This window comes from Micromys minutus, assembly GCF_963924665.1.
Source record: "Micromys minutus genome assembly, chromosome: 7".
Lineage (NCBI taxonomy): Eukaryota > Metazoa > Chordata > Mammalia > Rodentia > Muridae > Micromys > Micromys minutus.
The window spans coordinates 50477415-50497157 of NC_137976.1; the positions used below are offsets into that span (position 1 = coordinate 50477415).

The 19743-nt window shown below is 40.0% G+C and overlaps 1 protein-coding gene across 11 annotated transcripts in view; it reads right to left on the reverse strand.

The window, feature by feature from the left end:
- The window catches only part of ZBTB20 (zinc finger and BTB domain containing 20), a 687690-nt gene that overhangs the window by 252683 nt on the left and 415264 nt on the right, over positions 1-19743 (reverse strand). For 2 of the 11 annotated variants that reach the window (XM_080919184.1, XM_080919194.1), the window contains exon 1: positions 2980-3080. The exons of 8 other annotated variants lie outside the window; for them this stretch is intronic. The gene's annotated coding sequence lies outside the window, so the exon portion shown is untranslated. Of the gene's footprint in view, positions 1-2979; positions 3092-19743 lie in introns of those variants that run through there. One more of the 11 variants, XM_080919192.1, reaches the window with a different exon arrangement.

Genomic DNA, 19743 nt, shown 5'->3' on the forward strand with positions numbered 1-19743 from the left:
CCCTCCCTCCCTCCCTCTCTCCCTCCCTCCCTCCCTCCCTCCCTCCCTCCCTCCCTCTCTTTCTCTCTCTCTCTCTCTCTCTCTCTCTCTCTCTCTCTCTCTCTCTCTCTCTCACACACACACACACACACACACACACATTAATCAAAGTCTAACTTTTTATGTACATCAGCTCACCACATTTTTTATGACCATATAGAACTCTAGATCTTAGCAACTGAAAGAAAATATTCTCTGGCAGATTAGATTTGCAAAATATAATTTCTTGGGGCATAATGTTAGGTAAATGTGTTTATACTCTATGCCTAAAGTTGCTTACAAATTTTTTATGTACAGTCATAGTTCTCGAGAATAAACTGTTTCTAAGTGTTAATAGACCCAGCTGTCTTCAATGTATCCTGTATAGTCTCAGTCTGTGGTTGGGTATGTTAGCAGAGAGAGAGACAGTCTTCCATGTAGCTTTGGATAGCCACTGAACTCCACACATTTCTTAAGCCATGTTTAAAACTTCATAAAACAATTTTATAGTTAAGCTTTTTAGAAAATAACAAAATAAATAAAAAATACCCCATAATATTATCTATATGAGTAGTCCAGTAATTACTAACATGGACTAACATAAATGTAGTCTATACCACACCAGGCTTTCCCTTTTGGTCCTAACTTACTGAAGCAGCTGTCTTTCACACTGAGAGCTAACAAATTTGATGAACCTTGGAAACTATAGGAGCTGTGCTACAAAGTCAAGGTTTCTCTAGAGGTCACCAACTGCAGCAGTGCTCAGTGTCTTGAGGGCACTTGTGACATATGAGCATGCCCGAGTTCTGTGGTTAAGAATCCAAATCACTCAACATAGCAAACAAAATTCCAGAGCTCAGTGTCAATGCTATAGCCTGAATCACTGCACCAGTTTGAACAAAGGTAAATAAAAACCACAGACACATAGAACACACATCTGTAATATCAGCTATTATTAAAGCATTATGGCCCTAGAAGAAATCTACTGACAATGTGTTAATAGCAAAGACAGCTAAAACAGTAAAATAGCATTTTCCCCTAAATATTTAAGGACATCAAGTAAGTACCCCTTAGGCTGGGTTGTGGTTCTGGGAAGTTTTAGCCTATGAGAACCATATTGGGAACATCAAAGACTTTCCCCTCTCTAAAGAGTAATTCACTTCAGAGGATGCCACACAGCCAAAGAATTTTATGGCTACCATGGTTTTTTATTTGTTTGTTCATTTGTTTTCTCTTTTTTTCCCTTTAATATCTTAGGACATGCCATTAGAACGACAAGAAGGCGCAGTAACATGGAACATGTCTAGAACAGCTACAAATCAGGGGCTTGATGGCAGAAGACAAGACCATCCACCTGACAGTTTACTTCCTGGGATGGTGCGCATACCAAGAACAAGGAAGGTCCCTACTGGCTATGACAGATCAGGCTGCAACCCCACCCCCACCCCATTCCATTCCTTTGACAACTTTCCGGAGTCCACTCAATCAGTCTCCTCTTATATTGAGGACAACACTATATTTGGGTTTAATATTGTGGAGACAATCATCAGTTTCCTTTGTCAAGATGATGAATTTCCCTGGAGCCATACAAGGAGTCACTGCATTCTTCTGCTCAGTACCGTGAGCACAGAAGAATAAAGAATAGGGTGTGACACATACGGTTTTCCTGAAGTCGGTTGGGGAGAGGCTCCTAACGTTTCAGAGCAGCCTTAAGGAGGCGATCTCTAAAGGAAGCGTCCGACTACAGATTTTCTGTCTGGCTTAGCTAGCTGTGCACATGGCACAACTGCTCAGAACAGAAATGCATCAAAAGTTAGCAGAGGGAAAGAAACTTCAGATGAATAATTATTCCCACTTTTACTTCCCCCTCCCACCACCCAAGCTCTTCCTCCCTGCCCCAGTCACTCACCTACCTTCCTCCTCCCCCACGAGCATGTTTGCTAGGCATGTCAAGGCTGACAGCCCTCTGTGGCAGCAGCACAAAACCTATGCCTGCAGGCTGCTTCGAAGCAGAGGCTCAAGCCTCTGCCCTTGTCCAGAGTGCGCTCAGCTGTACACACTAAAAATCCTCCACTCTGATTGTTTGGCAGGCGGTTTAATTCTTTTCTTTTAAAATACCCTTTATTTCCTGCCTGCCTCAGAGACACCAAGAATAGAATCCTTGATACATCAAATTCTGGAAGCTCACCACTCACCAGGACTGTGGTTCCTGATCCAGGGAGTGACGGCTGAGAGTCACACAGTCTCTTGAGAGTGTCCAGGCCTGGCTGCTAAGCGCCCTGCTCTGATTAGTCTGTTGAGTTCACAGTGTTCCAGAGTGCTGAAGCACAGAAATTAGGGAGGGGAGGTGGAAGGAAAATCACTGGAGCCTCTTACGATCTAACTTCCACTAACTGAGAGGAAATGTCTTATAAATAAACAACAGCAAGAGAAACACACACCAAGAAAAAAAAAAAAAAAAAAACCTATCCCATCCTGCCAGAGGAATGCACATTATTGTCTCCTGACGGAAAACTCTGCACCACACCAGAATGCAGCATGACTCCTGAAACTACCTCTCTTAAAACAGAAAGAAAAAGCCTCAAGAAGGAAGGTGGGGAAGCTTTTCTCATGTCCTTGAATTCTGTTGTGAAGTTCATGTGAGTTCCCAGTACACAGGCTACTCCAAGCACTTTTACAGAGTCTGTGTTCCAGGGTTTCGTGCGGAGGCTGCTTATTAACAAAATTTCATTTCTGCCCAGATCATTGCTCTACCATCCGGACATTTTTCAGAAGGGAAGTTCGGGGGGAGGGGGGAGAGGGTGCAACTGTGGAGGAGAGGAAGAAAAGAGGACAAAGGGAAACTCCTGATGACCCAGAATGCCCTAGCCACGGCCAAGAGCCATGAGAAGCAAGCCCCCACCCACCACCGTCCCCTGCTTGTTGAGGACTTGACGGTGGGGTTGTGTTTAGTTTACTTACTCTTTCTGCTCGGGAGGCTGAGGCTCCTACATTTCCAGCTCATGCTGGACTGTACCGTAAGCAACAAGTGAAATGAGTTCAGTGAGCTCATTCTAGTCCTTCGACTCCTGTCCACATCACTAAGCGACTGCACAGCTTGGCACAGGCCAGGATGAGTCAGCAGTCTCTGGTCATGAGAGGCCAGGCCTGGAATAGCATTGGTGTGTGTGTGTGTGTGTGTGTGTGTGTGTGTGTGTGTGTGTGTGTGTTGGGGGTTGGGGGGAAAGCAGGTCAGGAGCAAAATGAAGCTGAAAGCCAGCCTAGATGACAGGACTCAACTGTGTAATATGCGGGATACCGTCGGTCACATTAGCTCTGGGGTAAGAAATACAAAACTGCAGGTAGAAAGGCAGCATTGTATGAACAAAACAGACTCTGAAGCCTAAAGCAATGCCAGTTCCTACTACTACATGAACACCTATTTATTCCATGTGCTGTACATTCAAGTAAAACTAGGTAGTTCCATACTGTATCGTTTAAGCATTCTGATGTGTTTTCCCAATTGCTAAGTAGCAAACCAAAAAAGCAAACATAGCAGTTATACAGAGAAGTAATATACTCCATAAAATAATGTAACTGAAAGAGTAACTAACACATCAAGGACGGATAGTTGGGCTGACTGTACCCTTATATAAGCTGCACAAAAGCATTAAAGTAGAAGCATTCCCTATATCAAGTGGGGCAGTACAAAAGAGCTCAGAGGGAAGAGACACAGCAAGTTCACTGCTACACACTGGAACCACCACGTTGTGTCTGTAGTTCTACACAATACATATAGTATATAGGACTCTGTTAGACAGTGACCACCAGGATTCTGAAGCATCACTCCTATAGTGAACACTCTAATATAGCTAGAGGTAAGCTAAAATGAAAGGAGGGGTAAAATCTAAGTTAAAAAAATAACAGTGATGGAGAGACAAACTGTGCTATAAATCAACTGATAAAAACTACCTAAAACAGACTGAAAGATACCATATTTAGATGAGGCTACTGGGCTGGAGACTGGGAATTCTGAACACAACAGGGGGCAAGTGGGGTTTGGAGCTGTGAGGCTTGGGAAGCAGAAATGCCATCAGAACAGAAAAACACTAGAGAAGAACTTTAAGGAAGTTTGAAGGGGAGCCATGAAGTTCTAGCTTTTATCCCTCAGATGCACAAGTTTGTTAAGAAATTATGCAAGACAGGTTATGTAGCTTCTGTACCATAAAGTCTCAAGTCAAGTGTCCTACTGTATGGACGATGAACTTCCGTGTCTGTTTCTTTCTCTTTCAAAGGGGGCTGACTGTAACATCTTCACTGGAGTCTTACAGAGGCTGAGTTGCTGTTTGTCTATTTTTGTCATAGCCATGTGTCTGATGCTGAGTGTACCATAAACTACTTTTATATCATTAGTATTTTATCACCTTTATGCGTGCCCAGTCAGAGGAGCTGCCATTGCTGTCCCACCAGGTCGAGTGGAACCAGAAGGAATACTACAGCACATCAGTTGAGCGCACTGCTTTGAAGAGCCTGTTTTTGTATGGGACGTTCAGCATTTACAATGTGAACACGGGATTCTGATGATCTATTATGTGAAAACCTTAATTGACTGGGGAATCTATATTGTCAAAGGAACTTGGAGCCTGACACTGTCCATTAACCAGAGGCCTTTAAAAAAAAGAAAGAAAGAAAAAAGAAAAAAAGAAAAGAGAGAAAAAATAAAGAAAGAAAAAAAAACCTGGGAATTTTTAGAAACTACTCCAAAAGCAACAGGATAAAATTACTATTGGCCTTGACCACATGATGAGGCTTTTTTACCAAAGGGGAAAACTTAGTCCAGTTGATCGTCCCAGTCTAATTGATTAATTGTGGGTCTGACCATCTGGCTGATGAATGCTGACACCCAGCAGTGATTACTGTGTAACACAAGTCCGGATGTGCTCTCCACGATGCCTCCCACAATAATGGTAACAGTGAACCCCAGGTTAGTTTATTCAGGCCTCTTGGCTCAGTCTCTTCATGGAACAGTGGTTGTGGCAGGAATATTTTACTAGACCTGGTCAAGCATATCTTCTCCCGTTTCAGTGGCCACTCCTTTCCAATCCCACTCCTATCCTCCCAAGCCCTCTCACACATAATCGGTTTTCATGCAAAGCATTCCATCTGCACTTTTCATCATGTGGCCGAGTCTCTCAAATCTGGTTGCTCTATTCTAAAAAAGGTCGTCAGATTGGCCTGAAAGGCTGCTACTGCTGTTCCACGGGGGAGCCTGTGCAGCCCTTTTCACTGTCTTCTGTAGTGGTTTACTACCATTTACACTTCTATTTACAGAACAAAGATTATTTTATCAAAGTCTTGAAACTGAGTAAAAGTTCTACAATGTTTCAATTCTGTATGAAGATTAAAAGATGATAATTCTTACATCTTAAAGTTATTTTTCATTCTTAGAGGTGTCCCATGGAACCATCCAGAAAATGTATCAGGCTCAAGAAAATATCAGGGTTCAGTAAGCATGCCACCTACAAACCAGCCTATAACCAGAGATAGTATTTATGCAGAATTCCCCAAGCATTCAAACACATGCAAACTTCAGTTATTACAAAAAGTTTATTTTCTCTTCCTTCTATTTGGTGGAGAGGTACAGGAGAGTAAACGCATACGAAATGGCTTGCAGAGCTTGTGGGAGGAGTCATAACTGACAATCACCCTCTTTCTCTGTTCTTTTCCAATCCTGATTTCCACCTTGAAATCATCCTGTCTCCTGGTCTCCACAGATGCCGAATTCTTCTGTGTTAGGGCTGTATTGGTGTTAATTTTCAGCAGAGAATGGCAGCAGCATGCTGAAATAGGGTTCTGTATGGGGAGTTGGGAAATGTTTTTGGCATGACTCTCAGTAAACAACTCTGTGTCTTGGGCAAGTCAAGTCCCTTAACTCCCCATGTCTCAGTCTCTTCATTGAAAAATGATAGGGTAGGGCTGCATGAACTCTGCCGTCTCTGCCAACACTAAGATTCTATGGTTCTATAGCTCATTTCCCCCTTTTGCCCCTCTGGCATCAAATGCTCAACAGCTCTGCATAAAATAATTTTTCTTTCTCTGTTACTGGAGGAAAAGTATCTCCTTCATTCACTGCTGACTGAGTATTTTCTTTTTTTACCCCCTTTTTCTTTTTGATGTTAGATATTTTGAGTCATAAACATGGACATATTCAGATAGAGGCTTTAAATTTGAAAGCATTTACAGAGAACAGCTTTCCTATGTAGAACATTTAGTGTAGCTCTGCATGGAGGAAGCCAGCCATCCAAAGTAGAGCAAAGGGGCCAATTCACAAATGAGAGGAAGCCTTTCATAATAAAAGTCTCCAGGCTCTTCAGTTTAGATAAGGCTCAAATGCTATCAACTTCCAACTATGTTTCCAGTTAGTCCCAGACACCATCACAGACACTTAGGACTACAAATCTGAGGACCAACGCTGGCAGTGATGCCGTTATTTCACCTCCACCAGCTATTGCCAAGTAGGATTTAGGATGGCATAGTAATAAGAGCCAAGAGGACAATCTGTCATTTATTTTCCTCCAAACTTTTTGAAATTTCCCATTTGGGCTCTGTTTCCCAGTTTTAATTTGGTAACTGCCATTTTTCAGCATTTCTTTGAACAGGTTACTAATAATTTCTGATACAGGATCTCATATTTCATTTTCTGCTGTTAGAACTGCTGTTAATATTTCATCTGCCTTCAACTCAGCTCAGAATAAAGGCTGCTGCACTTTAGAAACTCTGCTAACACTGAGGTTCTGGGAATTTCATGGTCAGTGTTCACTTAGTTTATCCATATCTGGTTAAGTCATAGGATGACAGTGCAGGCAACATCTCAGGGTGTCCTAAACATGTTACAGATTCTTGCAGGAGCTCTTCCCCAAATGTCTGATTCGCAGCAAATGCCCTACCTGTTTCCAAGGTAACTTATGATTTGCTCAATATTTTGGAAACAGAGTGGTTGTGAAGAGCTGGGGCGCAGAGAAAGTTCTAGGTTAAATTTTCTTTTGCTTGAAATTTGCTAGGTGTATCACCTGTGAAGCCAGCTCTTCTTTTCATTTGCAAGTGAGAGTTGGAGTATCCATCTGGATTACTATAAGGATACAATAAATGTAACTGCTAAAGATTACCAAATTCTCAATAAATGATGGCTATTGTTAGTAATAATTTATAAACTCACATTATATAATTATTGGATTTTGATCTTTTCCAAGGTCAACAAATTATATCTGTATCTAGATTTCTATCTTTCAATAACAAATATACTGAGAACTGATTAAAAATCCTTTAAAGTGTGGATCAGTAAAGCCATATGGACAGACAGTGCTTATAGCTTCACTGTTTGCTGCCGTTCTATCTAACCAAACTCTCAAAACATTTTGTTCATCTAATATCTAGGTCCAATCTTAGTATGATCTGTAAGGACATATGAACTTCGTCAAGAAGCTCACTTTAATATTTCTTCAGTGTGTATGAAGCAGGCTTCATCCGAAGAGAAAACCACATTACAGTAAAGAACTATTAACATTAACAGGTGACTGAAATAAGGGTAGAATACCTTATAAGAAATAAATACAACTCTAAAACTGAAAGAACAGCAAACATAAGGGGCGGCCACTCTTTGTAGAGCTAACATAGAATGTTCAAGGTAAAGATGTTTTTATTCTTAGACAACAATCTCGACCTTGTTGTGTACAAGGAAAATTTTTTGGAATTTGGATATAGACATTGTTTGACAAGGCACAGGCATTGTCTGTTGATGTCAGAAAAAGTGCCAGGGAGCATTCTCAACAAGAATCCTTCGTACCTATATTCTTGGGTGGCAGCTAAAAGATATGCATGTGCCAGAGCCTCTTGTATGTGTGCTTGTATGGTGTGTGCTAGGAGAAGGGAGTAGAGACCAGGTAGTGGGGTTGTTATCTATACTTCAGATGGAGCAAACAGATAGGACTGTGTCCCATACTGCCGAATATTAGAGAAAGTATCCAAAAGAAAGAAGCCAGGTCCTGGAGAAATTGTGCACAGTGCAGAAGTCAGCCGATAGAGTAGATGGGGCCAGAAAGGAAACCCTTTTCCTTCTGTAGTGTGTCTACTGGACTCTGAACTGAAAAAGTACCTTCAGGCCAGTAGGCAAAGGAAAATACTTAACTTGATCTTAGCCACAAGCCTGAGAAATAATAAAGGAAAATCCTTAAAAGAGTCACTTTTTTTTTTTTTTTTTTTTGGTAGAGTAGGTCAGGAAGGGTAAATTTAAACTCAAAAGGTAATATGTTGCTACAGTTCAGATGAGAAATGTCTCCCATAGGCTTGTGTAACTTGAACATTTGGCTCCTTGCTGGTGGCACTGTTTGGAAAGGTTATATAGAACTTTTAAGAGGTTCAGCCTTGCTGCAGGAAGTCCATCTCTGGGGTGGGGTTGAGAGTTTATAGCTTTGGCCCACTTCTAGTTCTTCCTGTTTCCCTATAGATGTTCAGATGGGATCTCTAATCATAAATTAACTCTTCAGTTGCCTATGATTACGGCACTGTATCACCGAAATAGAAAACCAATGAGGATGATTGGTAATAGATATAGGTATTGTTTACTCACACATTTCATGAAATAGATCACTTTGGACATTACAACCTAGTGTTCTTAATGTATTACACTTTATTTATGTTCATTAATAAACTGACTCCCTCTGTATTGCTGGACAAATACTGTCAGAATGAAGGGAAATAAGAGGCTACTAAATGGAAACCTATACATCACTAGTTTAAAAAAATCCCAGTACTAATATTTGTACAATCACCTTCTCTCTAAGTGCTGCCCACACTTTTATGATTTACTGAAGGAAAAGGGCACACAAAAATACTACAGCACTGCTCTTACTCTGTGACTCCACATCAGCATCCCCTCTTAATACCAGAATCTCAGTGATGTGGATTATTAGAGATCATGACAAATAATCCAAAGTTGGAGAAAGGCAAAACCCACCTTGATTCTTACTTTTTTCTTTCTCTCCTAACTACAAATCAGCGTATTCTATGTTTTTTTTATACAATACTCTCCTACATTGTAAAACCTATAGTGTTAAAAAGAGCACCAGGGAGCGACCAACGGGGCTCATTACTAAAGACACATGAGGATTACTCTTGGAGCTAGCTTTACACAAAGGTAGGAGTGTGCACACAGCACCACAGCTCCCCTTCTTTTGCTTGCTCTCATTTAAGATGCACAAATTCTAACTGTATCAATAGAGTGCTAAGGAAAGTGTACTTTGGGAGGCCCACGCCTCACCCATGAGTTCATCTTTCTGTCCGCCTGGTCAAAAGCAGTACACATCTCACTGCAATGGAGCAGAGTCCATTTCAGTAGGTGTTGTTGGAGACCCAGTAGTAACATCTAGCAAGGCAAGGCTTCCTGCATCCCCTCGCCATCCTCTCTCACAATCACATTGTAGGCATCCCCGTTTTGTCACACACAGGTGAGTATGCCTAAGGTTTTCTTTTGTTTGTGTTACAGATAAACACTGAGGGCAAAGATAATCACCCTGCATTAAGCCCGCCCTCCACACCATGTTCACAAACCTCTGGGCCAATTCTCGAGACGACAGGAGATGCAAACCGAGCACCATGACTCCATCTAAAGCAGGCTGGCAAGTCCATTTTATTTCCCTTTGCCCTTCTGTTCAGCTGGTTTTTCTGCTATGACCCACTATACTTACCCTGTCGGCTGCTCTTACTAGCAACATGCCTTTTTAATCAGCCTTCCTGGGGTCTGCATTTGATTACAGCATTTGTGTTCTATTTTGATTCTTTTGTACTGTGCCCTGTGGTGTTAGCTTGAAAGGTGTTATTTATAAAATGAAATTCTATTGTATTGCCACTTGGATTCAAAGAGGACATATAATATTAATGTAGAATGTATTTAATAATATCTTGAAACTATTAAATCAATTTCTTCATGAGAACACAGAGGGGGAGAGGGAAGTGGGTTAGTAACCAGGTAATAAGACTTAAGTATCACCTGAGCCTTTCCCGATGAGTCCCTGGAAGCTGGAATGAGAAACTCTGTTAATAGCAGGTTCTAAGGAGAAGGACTACCTTCCTCAGCCAGACCAGGGCAGCACACACCTGTTTAAACATTCAACTGTGCAGGCCAAACATTTTCCTAGGCTTCAGATGCAAATTTTTTTTACTAAGAAAATCATGGGACGAGACATGAATTTAACTCGCGTATGACCCAGAAAGGCTTGGGTAAAGAATAAAATACAATCGGTCACTGCTAGAGAGCTTCTTTTGAGATTCATAAAGATTTGCTCTCCCTTCTGATACTTTTCAAAAGCAGGAAATTCTCATGCTACGAAGAAAACAAGTTTCTAGGTTGCCATAATTAGAAGGATTTCCTCACCTACCAAAATTGCCGGTTCCTCTGCAGTCAGTTTGTGGGCTTCTAGCATGAGGGCCATGGACAGGCTGGGAGAAGAGGACTCTTCTCTCTTCACCTGCACCTCCAATGCACACCAGCGTCTACGCTGCTTTCTCAGGGCACCACAGCTTGGGCAGCAAATCCACTTGTCTACTAGATGCTCTTGTTCCCACTGAGATCAGTCACTAACTGTTATTGAGGGAGGGATAAGGGGTGATTATATGTGCTCTGTAGAGGTTGTGAGGAACAAATGGGAACTGTATTATTCAAAGGAAGCAGCCTAGAGCATGGAGGGGGTTAAATTTTACCTGTTCTCATTCACTGGCTTATATAATTCTCAAACCTTTAGTGTCCAGCTTTCCAATAGCCAGAAAAAGAATAATTACATTTTTAAATTTTGCAGATGGATAATCTAATGATTCTAGAACAATACATATTCGTTATAATTAAAGTGATATGCAAATGTATAGCAAAGTGATAGTCCAGAGGCCATTTTTCTTTGCCACACCTAGAAATGAGAAATACTGAGGAAGAAATGACCATATGTATAAAGGAGATGCCAAACCCAAGAAGCTAGGATGTGCTATAGATACACATCTCAATCTTGACTGTATCACATTATCAAGTATTTGCAAGAAAAATCACATTATTCAATCTCTGTATCCACTCAGACTCTAGCTCATTAGTTTGTGTTATGGAAGTTTTCCATTAATTAGTATTTGTTAAAGTAAACTGAACAGTAAGAACATAAAATATTGGAACTCAAAGTAACTACAGATAATCTTGATTTATGGTATAGAGAATAAATAAGTAACTGTCCTAGCTTGGTGCCTGTTACTGTGAGAAAACACCCAAAACAAAAGTAAATTAGGGAGTTTCCTCCCTACCACAGAGAGAAGTCAAGGCAGGAAGTAGAGCAGAGGCCACAGAGGAATGCAGCTTAGTGGCTTACTCCATATGGCTAGGCCAACCTTCTTTCCTTTACTACAGAGGACTACATGTCTGGAGTGACACCTCCCAGAGTGGACAGAGCCTTCCCATATTAGTAATTCATCATGAAAATGCCCGTCAGACTTGCCTACAGAACAATCTAATCCGAGGCATTTTTCTCAGTTGTGCTTCCTTGTTCCCAAATGACTATATCTTATATCAAATTGACAAAAATCCAAACAGAACAGTAACTTATAAAAGGGTCATTGTTAATGATATAAGTCTTTATCAGAGTTGTTTTAAAATTCTGCTTCTGAAAACTAAATTGCTCAATCAATTCGAATGAAATAGGCGTTCTTCTGTCCAAGTGAGAAGCACTGTTTAGAGCAGGAGAGAGTGCTCGGCGGTTAAGAGTTCAGACCGCTCTTGCAGAAGACTTGAGTATGGTTTCTGGTACCCACATTGACCACAACTGCCTCTACCTACACTTTTATGGGATACTAATCCTTCTTCTGGACATTGTTGGCACCCATACTAACATCTACACATATTCACAGACACACATATCCATATATGTAAGATGAAGCACTAGTTAACTCAAATAACCTGAAATATTCTAATGTAACCAAGGAAGCTGCATCTAAAGTGACAAGTAAGTTTTCATTAAATGTCTACTGACATGGGTGTGCTGGAAATGCTGTTACTGAAGTTGCACATTCTAATACTCTATTTGGCCATCTTGGCAAAATTAAGGTGTAGCAGACAACAAACAGGGATGTGGTTATAAATGTTCCCTGTCTTCCCTGGTGACAGAGCTCTAAGAATGCTTTAGAACCACAATATTCTGAACAGAACGCAGCTAAGACAGAACTACTACTACTACACAGACACTACTAAGCAGACACAAACCAAGAACAGTCACATTAGAGCAGCAATATGAGTAATTTCACTAGAGCTGGGCTATTACCCCCTCCAAACCAGCTTAACTTTACATGGACAGCACGGTGCAGGCCATGAGTTCTATGGAAAACAGTAGTTTAGACAGTGTACCTCTTAGCCTGGGTTCCTGGCTGCCTGGAAACCTCTTTGGGGTGGCTGCTTTGGAGCCCTACTTTGTCAGACTTGGCCCCCCTGTAGTACTCAGTCCTGTGGGATAGCTAGGGACAAAGGAAATGGGGGAGGTGACTCCTTAAGACTAGTTCTCTGAAAGATTTGGAAGATGTGAAGAACAGAGGCTGTTCTCCATGATGGAGAGAAGGAAGTAGAGCAGGTAGAACTTCAGAGGACACTCTGAGTGGCTCCTTTATATTGTGCCTCATTGGTAGCCCTGGGTGACCACCAAAGCTAAGTCAATCATATCAAGCAGTGGTCACTGGTCAGTTTTTCTCAGCCACTTCTCGTCCAGAAGGCTGGCGTGGTGGGTAGTTCTCCTTAGACACAGAAGACTACAAAGCAAACTTGTAAAAAATCAAATCAAACTTGTAAAAGAATCAAGAAAACCCAGCACAATTGAAGAAAATAAATCAACCAATTTGATAGAAGTGAAGATCTTTGAATTGACTAAGAAAGTATTCAAAACAGCTAGTTGTCCTTATAGAAGCTAGGTGATCTGCAAAAGAATACAGACCAACAGCCAAGACAGCTGAACAAAATAATGAAAAGGAGACGTGATCAAAATGAGAAGTTAATAAAAAGATAGACACAAAAGCAACAATAAAGAGAGAAGCAAAGACTAGTGGAGCGGAAGAATACAAAATTGACCAGAAATAGTCACTAGGATGGTGTCTACTAAAGCACGCCTGGTCAAATAAAGGATCAGTGAACTTAAAAACAGGTCAATTAAAATTATGCATTTAAGGAAACAAAAAAGAAAAAAGAAAAAAATGACATAGTTTAACTCATAAGAAAGGTGCCATAAACACATTATAGAAAAGAGACACAGGATGTGTGTGTGTGTGTGTGTGTCTGATTTAAAGAAAAAGAAGAGAAAATAAATCTGGGAAGGGAAATATTTATAAAGGCCAAAGAACTCAAACTAGATTATAAGAAATATGTGTCAGGCATTATGTAATCAAATAGTTAAAAGAACAAAGGGAATTCTGAAAGTAGCAAGAGAAAAACAATTGTTGTGTTCAAAAAAGATGTTCAGAAGTTTGCTCAGACCACTTTACAGGCTACAAGAAAGTAGAATTATACACTCTAAGCATTGTAGAAAAACTATTAATCAAAACCACTGTATCCAGAGAAACTGTCCTGAAATAGAGGGAATAAGTTACAAAGACTTCCCCAGACAAACAGGTTGAAGAAGTTCATCACAACTAGATACACTTAAAAAAACAGAGCACTAAAGAGAGCTGAAGAGAAAGGACACCAATCAGCAGTGTGAGAATACAGAAAAGGGTAGAACTCACTCCGAAAGGTAAGTTATCAAATGCCAGAGATTGCTAACAGTAAAATAAAAGTACAAGAACCATTTCCATCTCCAGTTGTTGAAAGGCAGAAGCACACAAGCAGCTATGATAACTTGTCACTGTATGCACAGCAAAAGGCAGTAAGCCGTGGCATCTGTGACAAGGAAAGTGGAGAGAGCAGGGCAGAGAAGCACAGAGGTGCTGTAGGCTATCAAATGGTATCAGTGTAAGGAGCTCAAAGGGAAAAGTTTAAGTAGTTCAATGGAAGAATCATAGCAAATATAGATAAAATCTATAGTAGTTAAATACAATGAAAAGAGAGAGGAAATAAGGACTCAAAACCGCCTTTGATGATGAGGAAGGGAGATCACAAGTCAGAGGTCAGCTACAACAGTTTAGTGTGACGCTGTGTCAAAATTTGAAAAGTAAAAAACCCAAAGCTTAGGAGATATAGCTGGTATCTAGAGAAGGAAATTGGGAGAGGAGAAAAAGAGGAGACAGGAAGGATTCAGGGAGACAGAGGGGTGAAAAAAGGAAGCAGGGGAGAGAGGGATAAACAGGGAACAGAACATCAAAGCACAGTGTAAACAGGAGAAGAGAACAACATACACGGAAATTGGCAGAATGGCACAGGAAGTTCACCTAAGGTTGATATAAATAAATTATATTCCCAAGTCAAAGAAGTACAGCATTTGAGTGGATTAAAAATAAAGGAGTATAAACAAGAAAACCAAGACCAGCAAAGCAGTTTTGTTTTTCCAGAGCTGAGGACCAAACCCAGAGCTAGGCAAGCGTTCTACCACTGAGCTAAATCCCCAACAGGATCCAGCAAAGTATTACCTATGAGAAACTCACTTTAGCTTGAGGGACCAGCATGGTTGGAAACGGCAGAGCTTGAGGAGCGTATTCCAAGAACATCATAACCACATTAGACTGATTAAGTCAAACTGTCATTAGCAGCAAAGAAGGTCATTACATGATAAGAGGATCAATTCATTATGGAAATTAACAATCTGCTTGACCAGAGGCTTCTTGATTGGAATCCTCATGACAAGAACTGAAACTAAGCGCAAATTTCTACTATAGTAAACTTTAAGTCTCTAATGAATGAGTTCCTATTTTTGCAAAGCTCCTTTTCACATTGGAAACTCTGGGAGCCTGCAGAGAACAGAACACAGGGCAGGGGAGCAAACGGCAGCAACAGTCAGTCTTCAGACGGGCACTTGACTATTATTTGTGTATTATAAAAACCTAATTCTAGAAACATAACTTAGCTTTCAAATACCAAGCTCTAATTACTAACTTACTCCTGTAGCTGCTATTGCTTGTTACATCTTTCAAGGCATAGTCAGTTCTCATATTTAATAATAAGTATCCTGTATGTAAAAACCACATTAGAACATGTTTTCAATCTTAGTGTTCCAGGGAGTCTTCAGTTTGTTTTCTTTTGTAGCATCTCCATAATGTGTCTGTCATTCATGTCTGGACTCTGCACTGAGTCACATTGACCCATTTACTACAGTTCAGTAAGTCGTGATCATTCTGAGGGGAGAAATGAGCCTTGGCTCCTATCTCCCAAAAATTAAGAACTTCAAAAGCCGTGGCCATTATGTAGAGCCTACCTGTTCCAGCTCTACAGCCTCTGTTCCTCCAGAGGAGAATCCAATCAGCATTCATTTATCAATCTAATTGCTTTAGTTATCTTGTAATGCACCTTATTCCTATCTTCTGCATAAATTATATTTTGGTTTTTATAGCTCACATTAATTTTCCTTTTATTTTTTTTGTCGTTACAGTTGGGTTAGAGAATGTTGCCTACCCAATGTCTCTTCTCCCCAGTCTTCCTAGCAACAAGATTCTTTCTCTGTTGCTTAGATTGTGTGACTGTGACTCACCCAAATGCCACAGACTCCTTAGCATGCTAATTAGCTTCCAAAATCTCTCACCTGAGGTTTGAAAACCGGAGTGAAGAAACTGTTATAGCATATGCTTTTGGAGTAGGGGCTACATAAGTTGGGACAGACGCTATTTTCAGGCATTCCAAATATTACCAGTCACAGGGCACTGTTGAGGAGAGAAATAAGTAGCTTTGGGTCATTTTAGGTTAGTGACTTTAAACATAAGGTGCGATTTAATCAGAAGCCAGAATAATCATGGCAGGAGGTGGAGAAAAAGACTCAGAGTTGCCTAAGGTTAGGGAGGACTTTGGTGGCAGTATTTAGCATCAGCCAAAATTGCAGGATTCTGTCAGAGGCTCCATAAACAAAAAACTGCATTATGTAATGCATCTTGTATTCCATTGTGAACTCTTCCCCTAGACAATTTTACCACTTCCAGACTGTCCAGAAGGGAAATTTTCTATCTCCAATAAAAACTGCAAAAAAAATTGGCTTTTTAAAAAAAGAACAAACAAATTAATTTTAAGTTTTAAAATTAGGTGGATGAGAAGTAATCTTGTTCAAAGGACTGCCAAATAATTCATCAATGGCTAGCAGTAACTGCCCAGTCTTCGCTCTGCCATTACTGATGCTGATGCTTAGGCTGAATGTGATACTCTAGTCTAGGACCATCTTACAACAGAATCCTTCAGAGGCAGAAGTGGAAGGCACATATACAGGGACAGCATGTAGCAATAGGGTATTTATTATCAAGAGGAAAAAATGTTGGTTACTATGCTACTCTAAGATATGCATAATTCCACACTGTCAAATTTAGCTTTGATGTTACTTGCCTTGATTTCACATTTCCCTTGAAGTTGGCCCCTAATCACTGCAAGCGCTTGCAAGTAACAGATAACATGCAGGCCTCTCCCTTTGCCAGCTATTTTTACTCAGAATGATGCCTTTCAGGCTGGGTGATAGTATCCCCCACTTGACCCAGGGAAGTTCCAGTTTCCCTTATGATTGCTCAGGTTCGAACTTTTAACAGTGCCTGCTTTCACTTTTAAAAGCTCTCCAGTTGGATGGCAAATTATGAGGCTGCCAAGTATAAGCTTAACAAGAGTTATTTACACCACACTGACAATATTTTTGTAGAGAAAATTTGAATTGCTAATATTGGTCAACATCCATGAAAAGAAAGAAATAAACTAACTTATTGCTTTACTCTCAGTACTTTAACCTGAAGGATCTTTCTATCTATAAGCTTAAGATGAAAAAAAAGTAAGATGAATTCTAGACTGTGAACTATCTTGGGTCTTTAATTTTAGTAAGCATGCTTAGTTTAACTTACAGAAAAGGTATTTTTATCCATAAAATTTACTAGTTAAAAAAAAAAAAACCAGAAATTTGCAGTGAAATTTTTTGGATCATGGATTTGAATCCTAAATCCACTATTTATTTTGTTGGCAAAATCAGATTAGTCTGTGAATATCATTATTGCTAACTCCTTCAAAAATGACTAAAAGGACATTTTAAGAACTAATAAAGAAAGAACAGTTTAAAGCTCAAAGTTACTAATATTATTATTTCATTTTATAAATGAAATGTTTCTCTTTTAATTTCCAGGACACTTCTATAAAGTACAGCAAGATTTACTCAAGCATGTGGGAGCAGGCTTTTGCTCTGTCACCTTTTTGAGCTATAGATGGGTCAAACCTGGGGATGGTACCCAAAAGGATCTAGAGAAAATTGGTCAATCTGTACAAGTTGGTGAAAGAAGAAAAGGCTGATGATATTTAAAGAAAAAAGCTGTTGTCAATAGTTAATATGGTCAATACTGGTCAAATTCAGCAAAGAAGTTTTCTTTTATAAGTATTTAAAATTTCCTTCTTCAAAACTTTTAGTAATTATAGAAATTTTTGTGAATTGTCATTCATCCAAATGCTTTAGCAGATTTTAAAAAAGTTAGTCTTGCTGTATATGACTCTCTCACACCTTTCATCTATTAGGAGTTCATTTGTGTTTAACACACCCCTCTTTAAAATGTAAATTTTCCTTGTGAACCTGTAAACTTCATTCACACCTTATTGTTAATTACTTTGGTGTTCTAGAATATGATCAGCACTTAACTGATATTGGCAATCTAGGAATGAACAAATAGTTCCGGGTAGAAAGGAAAAAAAAAAACTTGGGTAGAATAAAGTCAGAGGTGGTAGTGTAATCACTCACTTTGGGGAATATACAGATTTTGAGAATATACAGATTTTCTACAGCTTTGTCTAGGGGAGGGGCAGTAGCTAGGGTGCCACAGAGTGACAACTGTTCTGATCACCAACATCTATCTGAGTTAGAACAAGTTTGGGAGCCTACTAAAGTCAACTTCTCAAATATTTAATCATAGAAGTTGAACTTTTTATTTCATGCAACCTTTTCTAGCTGATTTTTAGTACCATAATTTGATGATCTTGGCTTCTAAGATTCACCCAATTCAAGCTCCTAGGCCAGGTTTCACTACCAATTCAACAAATTACAGAAAAAAAGTAAATGTGGTCTAATTGTTTAAAATTGTTTCATAGTTCTTTCTTTCAGAGGTTACAAGTTGTAGACCTAGAATACACTGGAAAGTCTTTGAGAGGATCACCCACACAAGTGGAATGGTAGTTTTCTATTTGTCTTAGCATCATGGAACTGGGTGTCAAAAGGCTGGTGATTCAGTCATAAGGTATGCACAGATAGAAACTTCACATGGCATGCACATGCACAAATCTGTGTATGTGTATAAATATTATGTATCCATAAAAAATAAAACTTGGAAAGCCTTCAAAACTTGAATCATATTTTAATTGCCTTACACTACACATCTTGATAAGTAGAAATGCAAGGAAAAACATTTTATGCCATTTTGTAACAGTATTAATCACCTCTCCTTTTATAGGAAAAATATGCTAAACTCTTTACTACTAAGAAAAGGGTCTCTTTGCTGACAAGTGGAAAATCTGCTGGTTAGGATTTCTACTGCTGAGATGAAACACCACGACTAAAAAGCAACCAGGGTGGGAAAAGGTTTATTCTGCTTCTATATCATTGTTTATCACTGAAAGATATCGGGACAGGAACTCAAACAGGGCTGGAACCTGGAGGCAGGAGCTGATGCAGAGGCCGTGATGCAGAGGGGGTGAGGCTTTCTGTCCTGCTCTCCATGGCTTACTCAGTCTATTTTTCTTCTAGACCTCAGGACCACCAGCCCAGGGATGGTGCCACCCACAATGATTAGGGTTCTCTCCAAATAATCACTGATAGAATGCTCTACAGGCTTGCCTACAGCCCAGTCTGAGAACCCAGTCTTATGGAAGCCTTTTCCTCATTGAGGTTCCCTCTGGGTAGATGAGTTTAGCTTGTGACAAGCTGACGCAGAAGTATACAGCACAGACACATTTGTCTCCTACAGGAGCACAATGGCTGGAACAGGGACTTCCTCTTAGGCTGCACCTCCCTGGCTGCTCCTCTGCTACTTCAGAGGGCTGCTGGTTTCTTAGTCTAAAGAACTGCCTTCCTTCAAAGGAAATTCTGACACAGAAATAAAGACATCCTCTGATGAGGATCTATTTTTGTAGATGAGGGCTGGCCCCTGATTTAGAATGCAGGAGGCAGCAAATGCTATGTCACACATTCTTCAATCAATATAGCTCTTTGTGGCTTAGACACCTGTATGCATTTCGTCACATACAGAGGGAGTAGTGGGAAAGGAAGTACATGTAGCTGATCTTCAGTTGCTCATGAAGTACTAGACAAGCACTATTTATTAGGAAGTACATGTCTCCATGCTTCTAGCTCACACATTACACCAGTGAGTCATTTTAAACTGTCTTGCTGAGACATATAATTCTCAGTTGGTCTAGAGAGTAACAGCTACTCAACTAAACTGTCATGGCTGAAGCACTGTTCCTTCAAATAGAAAGTTATTTTAGAATAAATGAGAACTTCGACTTGTTTAATATGTTTTTTAACTTTGTATATTATACTAATTTCTCCTTTGACAGTTCTTCCTTTTCTACACAGTTTACCACTATTACTTTTT